Here is an 11,698-nt window from a genome sequence, read left to right on the forward strand (position 1 = left end):
TTTTGTTTGTTGTTTAAACATTTTTTTTTTCTCCCATTTTCTCCCAATTTTCGTGGTATCCAATCGCTAGTAATTACTATCTTGTCTCATCGCTACAACTCCCGTACGGGCTCGGAGAGACGAAGGTCGAAAGCCATGCGTCCTCCGAAGCACAACCCAACCAAGCCGCACTGCTTCTTAACACAGCGCGCCTCCAACCCGGAGCCAGCCACACCAATGTGTCGGAGGAAACACCGTGTACCTGGCCCCCTTGGCTAGCGCGCACTGCGCCCGGCCCGCCACAGGAGTCGCTGGAAGGCGATGAGACAAGGATATCCCTACCGGCCAAACCCCTCCCTAACCCGGACGACGCTATGCCAATTGTGCGTCGCCCCACGGACCTCTCGGTCGCGGCCGGCTGCGACAGAGCCTGGGCGTGAACCCAGAGACTCTGGTGGCGCAGCTAGCACGGCGATGCAGTGCCTAGACCACTGCGCCACCCGGGAGGCCGATATTAACATTTTATGTTCATCTAATGTGGGGCGGGAGGTAGCCTAGTGGTTAGAGCGCTGGACTTGTAACTGCAAGGTTGCAAAGATCCAATCCCCGAGCTGACATGGTAAAAATCTGTCGTTCTGCCCGTAACACTTCCGGCGCCGTAAAGAGATGGCCGCCTCGCTTCGCGTTCCTTGGAAAATATGCAGTATTTCGGTTTTTTATGTGTTATTTCTTACATCGGTACCCCAGGTAATCTTAGGTTTCATTACATACAGTCGGGAGGAACTACTGAATATACGATTAACGTCAACTCATCATCGTTCCTACCAGGAATATGACTTTCCGAAACGGATCCAGTGTTTTGCCTTCCACCCAATACAATGGATCTGATCCCAGCCGGCGACCCTGTGCGACGCCGTAAAAGGGGAAACGAGGCGGTCTCGTGGTCAGGCTTCGGAGACGGGCACATCGCGCTCCACTCCCTAGCATACTACTCGCCAATGTCCAGTCTCAATAAGGTTGATGAAATCCGAGCACGGGTAGCATTCCAGAGAGACATCAGGGATTGCAACGTGCTCTGCTTCACGGAAACATGGCTAACTCAAGAGACGCTAACGGAGTCGGTGCAGCCAGCTGGTTTCTTCATGCATCGCGCCGACAGAAACAAACATCTTTCTGGTAAGAAGAGGGGCGGGGGGTATGCCTCATGATTAACGAGACGTGGTGTGATCATCATAACAACACACAGGAACTCAAGTCATTCTGTTCACCTGATCTAGAACTCCTCACAATCAAATGTCGACCGCATTATCTACCAAGGGAATTCTCTTCAATCATAATCACAGCCGTATATATTCCCCAAGCAGACACATCGATGGCCTGAACGAACTTTATCTGACTCTTTGTAAACTGGAAACCACACACCCTGAGGCTGCATTCATCGTAGCTGGGATTTTAACAAGGCTGATCTAAAAACAAAACTCCCTAAATTCTATCAGCATATCGATTGTGCTACCAGGGCTGGAAAAAACCTAGATCATTTGTATACTAATTTCCGCGTACGCATATAAGGCCCTCCCCCGCCCCCTTTCGGAAAAGCTGACCACGACTCCATTTTGTTGATTCCATCCAGCTACACAGAAACTAAAAACAACAAGCTCCCGCGCTCAGGTCTGTTCAACGCTGGTCCGACCAATCTGAATCCCAGCTTCAAGACTGCTTCGATCACGCGGATTGGAATATGTTCCGCACTGCGTCCAACAACAATATTGACGAATATGCTGATTCGGTGAGCGAGTTCATTAGGAAGTGCATTGACGATGTCGTACCCACAGCAACGATTAAAACATTCCCAAACCAGAAACCGTGGATTGACGGCAGCATTCGCGTGAAACTGAAAGCGCGAACCACTGCTTTTAACCAGGGCAAAGGTGACCGGAAGCATGACCGAATACAAACAGTGTAGCTATTCTCTCCGCAAGGCAATCAAACAGGCTAAGTCCCAGTACAGAGACAAAATCGAGTCGCAATTCAACAGCTCAAGACACAAGAGGTATGTGGCAGGGTCTACAGTCAATCACGGATTACAAAAGAAAAACCGCCGTCGCGGACCAGGATTGTCTTGCTCCCAGACAGGCTAAACAACTTTTTTGCCCGCTTTGAGGACAATACAGTGCCACTGACACGGCCCCCTACCAAAACCTGCGGGCTCTCCTTCACTGCAGCCGAGGTGAGTAAAACATTTAAACGTGTTAACCCTCGCAAGGCTGCAGGCCCGACGGCATTCCCAGCCGCGTCCTCAGAGCATGCGCAGACCAGCTGGCTGGTGTGTTTACGGACATATTCAATCAATCCTTATCCCAGTCTGCTGTTCCCACATGCTTCAAGAGGGCCACCATTGTTCCTGTTCCCAAGAAAGCTAAGTAACTGAGCCTAAACGACTACCGCCCGTAGCACTCACTTCCGTCATCATGAAGTGCTTTGAGACGACTAGTCCAAGGACCATATCACCTCCACCCTACCGGACACCTTAGACCCAACTCCAATTTGCTTACCGACCCAATAGTCCACAGACGACGCAATCGCAACCACACTGCACACTGCCTAACCATCTGGACAAGAGGAATACCCATGTGAGAATGCTGTTCAATATCGATTACAGCTCAGCATTTAACACCATAGTACCCTCAAACTCGTCATCAAGCTCGAGACCTGGGTCTCGACCGCCGCCCTGTGCAACTGGGTCCTGGACTTCCTGACGGGCCGCCCCCAGGTGGTGAGGGTAGGTAACAACATCTCCACCCTCGTGATCCTCAACACTGGGGCCCCACAAGGTGCGTTCTGAGCCTTCCTTGTACTCCTGTTCACCACGACTGCGGGGCCATGCACCCTCCAACCATCATCAAGTTTGCGGATGACACTACAGTGGTAGCTCTGATTACAACAACGACGAGACCGGCCTACAGGGAGGAGGTGGAGGGCCCTCGGGTGTGGTGTCAGGAAATAACCTCACCACTCAACGTCAACAACACAAAGGAGATGATTGGTGACTTCAGAAACAGCAGAGGGAGCACCCCCCTATCCACATCGACGGTCAGTAGTGGAGAGTGGAAAGTTTTAAAGTTCCTCGGTGTACACATCACGGACAAACTGAATTGGTCCACCCACACAGCAGCGTTGTGAAGAAGGCGCAGCAGCGCCTCTTCAACCTCAGGAGGCTGAAGAATTCGGCTTGTCACCAAAAGCACTCACAAACTTCTACAGATGCACAATCGAGAGCATCCTGTCGGGCTGTATCACCGCCTGGTACGGCAACTGCTCCGCCCACAAACCGTAAGGCTCTCCAGAGGGTAGTGAGGTCTGCAGAACGCACCACTGGGGGCAAACTACCTGCCCTCCAGGACACCTACACCACCCGATGTCACAGGAAGGCCATAAAGATCATCAAAGGACAACAACCACCCAGCCACTGCCTGTTCACCCCGCTATCATCCAGAAGGCGAGTCAGTACAGGTGCATCAAAGCAGGGACCGAGAGACTGAAAACAGCTTCTATCTCAAGGCCATCAGACTGTTAAACAGCCACCACTAACCATTTAGCGGCGCTGCCATCATACTGACTCAACTCCAGCACTTTAAAAATGGGAATTGATGGAAATTATGTTAAAAATGTACCACTAGCCACTTTAAAACAATGCCACTTAATATAATGTTTACATACCCTACATTACCCATCTCATATGTATATACTGTACTCTATATCATCTACTGCATCTTGCCATCTTTATGTAATACATGTACCACTAGCCACTTTAAACTAGCCACTTTATGTTTACAACCCTACAGTACTCATCTCATATGTATATACCGTACTCTATACCATCTACTGCATCTTGCCATGCCGTTCTGTACCACCACTCATTCATATATCTTTATGTACATATTCTTTATCCCTTTACACTTGTGTGTGTGTATAAGGTAGTAGTTGTGGAATTGTTAGGTTAGATTACTTGTTGGTTATTACTGCATTGTCGGAACTAGAAGCACAAGCATTTTGCTACACTCGCATTAACATCTGCTAACCATGTGTATGTGACTAATAAAATTTGATTTGATTTGATTTGATTTGAACAAGGCAGTCATTGAAAATTAGAATTTGTTCTTAACTGACTTGCCTAGTTAAATAAATAACATCTTCCTTGTTTTCTGATGACTTGATGATGTCATTGCGGCTTGCGCTGCTGCTCCCTGTGCAAGTACACATGGGATGTTGGTCTGTATATACCGGATGCAACCCAGATATAGACGGTCCATGAATTGGCTTATGCAAACATGAGTAGATTACCTTGAAAACAACAGTCAGCCATCTTAGACGCAGTCTCCAGTGGGTGAGAGGGCGTGGTGTTGAGTATGAAGAGATAGGCAATTAGCTAGCGGGCTGAGTAAGGCCACTTGCAGCTTTGTTTGTCAGAGTAGGATGGAAAAACCAATGAAACACTTCTCTTAGGGTATCATAAACCCTGCTTTATGGCCGGTTTGTGTAGCCTTGGAGATTAAGTTCAAAGAAAGACGACTCTTCTCTTTCTCGCCACGCATCTTAAATCCTGTTTCTATTCAGTTTCCTCTGTAGATAAATTCTCAGGATGGCTGTGAAATATCCCTGGAGTCAGCAGCTATGGAACAGCTACGGGGTCGGCCTGAAGATACATTACCACAGGGCTAATCTCGTCCACCAGCCAGCTCTCTCTCTGTCCTACCATCTGGTTTCACAGCACCTCAGAAAGAGACTATGGCAGTATTTGGGGGATTTTAATCACCATCTAGCGCAATCCTTAAAACCTCCCGCCTACATTTTGGATTTCAAGGCGTGAGCAGCGCAAGTGATTTAAACAAGAACATTGGAAAGAATGTATCTTAGAAATACCCGAACTCAGAATCAATTGGGCTTCCCAAAAATAATATGGTCAATGTGATTGGAACATTTATTTTGATTAGCGATTAGCGTCCCATCTAATACATCAGTCTTTCGCCCTCCTCGGTTTTAAGCCACGGCCCTTTCAAGTCCCACTTTGTTGCACAGTGTTACCAGGCTCTATATGCGGTAGCAAATGAACCTGGGGACGAGGTTACCACAAGACCTCTCGTTTTGGCATTTATAGCGACTGAGGCAGCTAAGAAGAGGGAAATCTGCCATGTGTGCACTTGAAATGGTAGGAAATCACAAGCCAATCAATAGTACGAGCTACAATGATTATTGAGTTTCAAGAGTGTACGAGTACAGTGAAATGTCTTTCTTAAAAACCCTTTCTCAACAGTAATCAATATCCGTAGTACTATAAATTACTGTAAAGTAAAGTAGAACAAAAATAAATAAGAAGAACACGAGAAAGTAAGTAAGCTGTATACAGGGTCAGTGCCAATACCATATTTACAATGTGCAGGGATACTGGAGGGGTAGGGGTAGATACTGTACTGTATGTATAGGGGTAAGGTGACTAGGCATCAGGATATATGATAAACGGCATAGCAGCAGCATATATGATGATTGTATGTGTTTGAGTGTGCATGTGTGTAGAGTCAGGATGAATGTTGTGCGTGTTATGTGTGAGTCAATAAAGTGTGTGTGTGGTGTGTGTGTGGTGTGTGTGTGTGTTGTGGTGTGTGTGTGTGTGTGGTGTGTGTGGTTGTGTGTGTGTGTGTGTTTGGGTTGTCGTGTGTGTGTGTGTGTGTGTGTGTGTGTGTGTGTGTGTGTGTGTGTGTGTGTGTGTGTGTGTGTAGAGTCTTGTGAGTGTCCATAGTCAGTGCAAAAATATTAATACAATAGAAGAGTCAATGCAGATAGTCCGTGTAGCCATTTTGTTAGCTCTTTAGCAGTCTTATGGCTTGGGGATGGAAAATGTTTAGGAGTCTGTTGGTATCAGACTTGTTGCTCCAGTACCACTTGCCGTGCGGAAGCAGAGGGAACAATCTATGGCTTTTGTGGCTGTAACAGTTTTCCGGTCCTTCTTTTCACACCGCCTGATACAGAGGTCCTGAATGGCAGGGAGCTCAGCCCCAGTGATGTACCGGGTTATCCGTACCACCCTCTGTAGCGCCATGCGATCGAGGGCGGTGCTGTTGCCACACCAAGCAGTGATGCAGCCAGTCAAGATGCTCTCAATGATGCAGCTGTATACATTTTTGAGGATGAGGTCCCATGCCAAATATTTACAGCTCTGTTACGCCTTCTTCATGACTGTGTGCATGTGTGGACCATTTTAAGTTCTTAGTGATTTGGACCGACCTTCTCCACTACAGCCCCGTTGATGTGGATGGGGGCGTGCTTGCCCCTCGTTTCCTGTAGTCCACAATCAGCTCCTTGGTCTTACTGACGTTGACGTTCCTTCAGAAACTACTCGCAGAATTAATCTCAAGGAGTAGAGAAGAGGAGAGTGTCTCTCCAGTGAAATAAATGGGCTGGTGTCTGAAGATGGCACATTCCCTCTCACTGTTTTGGGCACTTAGGCCAATTACTAATGGGATGACTGGCAGGACCCACAGCTGTCTTCTCTCCTGTTTGTGAGATGCAGCCTGCCATAGAGAGGCTGTTAGTTAAACTAATTGGATCATAGGCTGTATTGTTCTCAACATTTTAGCATTGCACATCAATTCTGTACACTTGGATTCTCTCAGATTCAATACTGTTGATTGTTTCTTTTCCCACATCAGCAAAGATTAGATTCAGGTTTGTTTTGAAGACAATCCATGACTGATAGGAGCGGAAATAAAGTGATAGATGTTGGATTAGCACCTGGCTCTGATACAAATTATTCTACCACAATGTCCTTGTCTGTAGTTTTAATTTTTATATATATATATATATATATATATATATATATATATATATATATATATACTACTATACTATACTACCGTTCCAAAAGTTTGGGGTCACTTAGAAATATCCTTGTTTTTGAAAGAAAAACACATTTTTTGTCCATTAAAATAACATCAAATTGATCAGAAATAAAGTGCAGACATAGTTAATGTTGTAAATGAATATTGCAGCTGGAAGCGGCTGATTTTTAATGGAATATCTATATAGGCGTACAGAGGCCCATTATCAGCAACCATCACTCCTGTGTTCCAATGGCACGTTGTGTTAGCTAATCCAAATGTATCATTTTAAAAGGCTAATTGATCATTAGAAAACCCTTTTGCAATTATGTTAGCATAGCTGAAAACTGTTGTTCTGATTAAAAAAGCAATAAAACTGTCCATCTTAGACTAGTTGAGTATCTGGAGTATCAGCATGTGTGGTTTGATTACAAGCTCAAAATGGCCAGTTATTTGTTTGGAGTGGTGGTTGTTGATAATGGGCTCTGTACGCTTATGTAAATATTCCATAACCAAATCTGCCGTTTCCAGCTACAATAGTCATTTACAACATTAACAATGTCTACATTGTATTTCTGATCAATTTGATGTTATTTTAATGGACAAAAATGTTACTTTTCTTTCAAAAACAAGGACATTTTTAAGTGACCCCAAACTTTTGAACGGTAGTGTGTATATATATATATTATTTAACATTTTTTATTGAAAGACTATTGTTTGACTGACTTCAGCCCAATCAGCCTAACTTGATCAAATAAACACAACTTGTTTATGTTAAATCAATTTATTTAGAAAATATTAAATCTATAAACAGCACGTTATGATTTTGGACAAAACTGATTTAACGTTTACAAATTTTAGACAAAGCACTGATACCTTTTCTTTAAATAACTTATTTCAACACTTATAGTATATACACTACAATAGTATATATCAACCACAACGGCCTCTGTCTGAAGTGTTCTAACTCACATTTGAAATGAGGTTGCAATACAAAGTAGGCTAGAGGCTCTGATCTTCATGGTGTGGTTACCTGTGACATTTTAAAGTAACTGTCCAGTGTTTCCAGATTTCTATGAAATATGACCTATAATTAATTACAATATGGGTGAAATGGTTTTCCTTCGATTTTTTAAATGATATATGTTAAAAAGCAGCTTTTCTGTTTTGGAATGGTGTGGGTGTACCCAGCAACAGAATGGTGTGGGCATATGTGACTTGTTTCAGGAAACTAAGCGTATGTCGCAGGTCACTACTTCTCAGGAGCAGCATTTGAAAGTAAAAATCTATTTTTTTAATCAAAATGCAGAAATGCCTTCTGGAACATGTGAACTTTCATGTGCCTTATTGACAAACTTGTATTCCACCCATAAATATAATACAAATGTTAAATTACGAGCCTAGTTGATTTAGCCATCGAAAAAGTCAGGAACCTTCCCGCTAGCCATGATTGGCTGTGATAATGTATTGGCTGGACATTCCAGTAGATGAGTGTGGATTGGTCTGCAATGTAGCGCGCTTCTGTCTATAACGTGAGCTGTTCAGTATGTGTTGACAGTCCTGTCTACCGTGACGTTTTTGAAAGATATAACGTTAGCCATCGAGAACTACAAAAGCTTTGGTACTTTTCTCATTAACATTGATGCCCTGAATTTAACAGGCGATATCGACAGATCAGTTGGAAAAAGGGATGGGCTACTTTCTGCACATGCCATGGTCAGTGTGAACCGGAGTGACTTGACACAAAGCCTGCCAAACGGAGTTAATGGTTCCAGTCCTCCGTGAAGCGTTCAACCATGTATACGGGTAAGAGTCTAGCTACATTTTCCAGATATATGTTTCTAATTTTGTCAGAAAGTTATTTTTAGCTAAAGCATACTGTTAGTTAGCTAGCAAACATTAGCTTGCTGCCTCGGTAGCTGACGTCATGTGTCTGATCTGTGTAATAATATTATTTGAATCAGAAACAAATTTGCATTGCTAGTTATGTTAGCTAGTTAACATTGAACCTAGTTTGTTAGCTTTAGCTATCTGCAGATTCATACTACAGCTATGACAATGCTTGTATTGGTAGTAGTATGAGTTGGGGCTGGTTCATTGTTTAGCTAGCTAGCTACATGTTTAAACAAAAGTCTCCACTTCGGGCTGATTATTACATGACCCATCAAATTAGCAGGTGTGTCTGGGGGTGATTACGGCCATCATTTCTAGACAATAGTGACCCATCCACTTAGCCTGGTGTGGGTGAGGGGTGATTATACTGTAGCATTATCTTCACAACTTAGACAAGTGTGTCGGGTAAGCATCATCTAATAACGATAAAAGACTTATAAAAGATTTGTATCTGGACACATTCTGTTTTTGATATTGCTACTGTCCAAGTATGCAAGTACTATCACTGTACCTTTTACACCTTCTGTATCCTGTGCATGTGACAAATAAACTTAGATTTTATTCGATATAGCGTGTGTTTACCACATCACCTCACATGTGAATCCTTAAAGAGATGGGTGGAGCTAAGGCTTAAGAGGGTGTGAACGATGCTGAATGGGTATAGACAAAGAAAAGCTCTCCAGTAGGTGTCCCAAACATTCAGGGCCATTTTTTCAAAAGTGGGGTTACAAGTCCTCAACTGCAGTGTATGATATACCATTTTCTAGCTCTGAGTCTCTACTTTTATCCAATGTAAAAAACATAATATCAAATTTTGCTACATAAAACCGAATCAAGGCGTTCGGTCACATGCTGTATACCAGTCATTAAAAATGTTCATGCAAGTAGATCGCTGATTGGCCAGCTCATCCTCCTCAGGATGACATCATCCTCTATGATGATTTTAAACAATCTGTTTGAGATACTTTATTTAACTGGGCAAGTCAGTTAAGAACAAATTCTTATTTACAATGATGGCCTGCACCAGCCAAACCCAGACGGCACTGGGCCAATTGTGCGCCACCCTATGGGACTCCCAATCACAGCCGGTTGTGATACACCCTAGATTTGAACCAGGGTGTCTGTAGTGATGTCTCTAACACTGAGATGCAGTGCCTTAGACATCTGTGCCACATGGGGTTTTTGAAGTGTTTTTTTCTCCAATGTATGCTTTGGCCACAAATACGAGTATATCTTGGTATGAGTTAACAGAATATGCATTTTTAAAAGGTTGATTTTCACTGGACAGTTACTTTAAGCAGTTTCCAAGCAGCATTCAGAGCATTTCCAAAGAGGCTTCATCAGGCAAGCACTATAATTTTAAATTCACAAATAATCCCCTCCATCCCTTTAGGTGAGCGTAAATGGATGACCTGCATCTAGGCAACAGCACCATTCTCAGAAAACGTAACACCATTAGTCTGACTTGAGGCTAGATTTACTAAGCGCTGGCACCAGGGCAACATCAGCAGTTCTTTTCTAGGAAATAAAACATGGTTACAAAATGTTGGGCATAGACGCATTGAATTTCCAGGAAAAATAACATAAAAACAATATTTACATGAATAAAAACATAACATTCCAAGGTGAAGTATAACTCTGTCCTTGAGTATGCATACTGAACAACAATATAAACAAAAAATGTAAAGTGTTTCATGAGTTGAAATAAAATATCCTAGAAATGTTCCATACGCACAAAAATATTCTCTCAAATGTTGGACACAAATATGTTTGCATCCCTGTTAGTGAGCATTTCTCCTTTGCCAAGATAATTCATCCACATAACAGGTGTGGCATATCAAGAAGCTGATTAAACAGCATGATCATTACACAGGTGTAAATTGTGCTGGGTACAATAAAAGGCCCTTCTAAAATGTTCAGTTTGGTCACACAACACAATGCCACAGATGTCTCAAGTTTTCAGGGAACGTGCAATTGGCATGCTGACTGCAGGAATGTCCACCTGAGCTGTTGCCTGAGAATTTAATTTAATTTACCTACCATAAGCCACTTCCAACATAATTTTAGAGAATTTAACAGGACTTCCAACCAGCCTCGCAACCGCAGACCACGTGTAACCACGCCAGCCCAGGACCTCCACATCCGGCTTCTTCACCTGCTGGATCGTCTGAGACCAGCCACCCGGACAGCTAATGAAACAGAGGAGTATTTATTTCTGTAATTAAGCCCTTTTGTGGGGGAAAACTCATTCTGATTGGCTGGGACTGGCTCCCCAACAGGTTGGCCTATGCCATCCCAGGCCCACTCATGGCTGCACCCCTGCCCAGTCATGTGAAATCCAGAGATTAAGGCCTAATGAATTTAAATTGACTGATTTCCTCATATGAACTGTAACTCAATAAAGTCAATTAAATTGCTGCATGTTTATATTTTTGTTCAGTATATGTAGCTTCCCCAGGTCATTGCTGTAAAAGACAATATGTTCACAGTCAACTTACCTGATACAATAAGGGTAAATAAATAAGAGCAGAGCCAGGATCTTTGAATGAAGCAGCGCTTAAACATACTGTATATTAAGCAGCTTTATCTAAGACCACTCAAAAAACTGAGTTTCTCTTCTGTACTGCCATGTAACATACTGGCCTAGTAGTTGACTTCTGTCAGTTTTTGGAGTGCAATTTTCAAACCACATGCAAACTGTAAAGGAAATACATTTCAATTCCACTGAAACATTTTCTGAAATATCTTAAACAACTGGGCATAAACAAAACATGCTTGGAGATATTAAATGCGATGAAGTCAACGAGGCTGCGTTTACACAGGCAAAGATGATCTATTATATTTACAAGATAGTCAAGTGACCGCTCTAACAATGGAAATACATGTCCTCAAAAATGGAAGGCAGGCGAGAGGAGGCGAGATCAGCAAGTGGGACCGTTCTAGCCAATGAGAGG

Source organism: Salvelinus sp. IW2-2015, linkage group LG26 (genome assembly GCF_002910315.2).
Source record: "Salvelinus sp. IW2-2015 linkage group LG26, ASM291031v2, whole genome shotgun sequence".
Taxonomy (NCBI): domain Eukaryota; kingdom Metazoa; phylum Chordata; class Actinopteri; order Salmoniformes; family Salmonidae; genus Salvelinus; species Salvelinus sp. IW2-2015.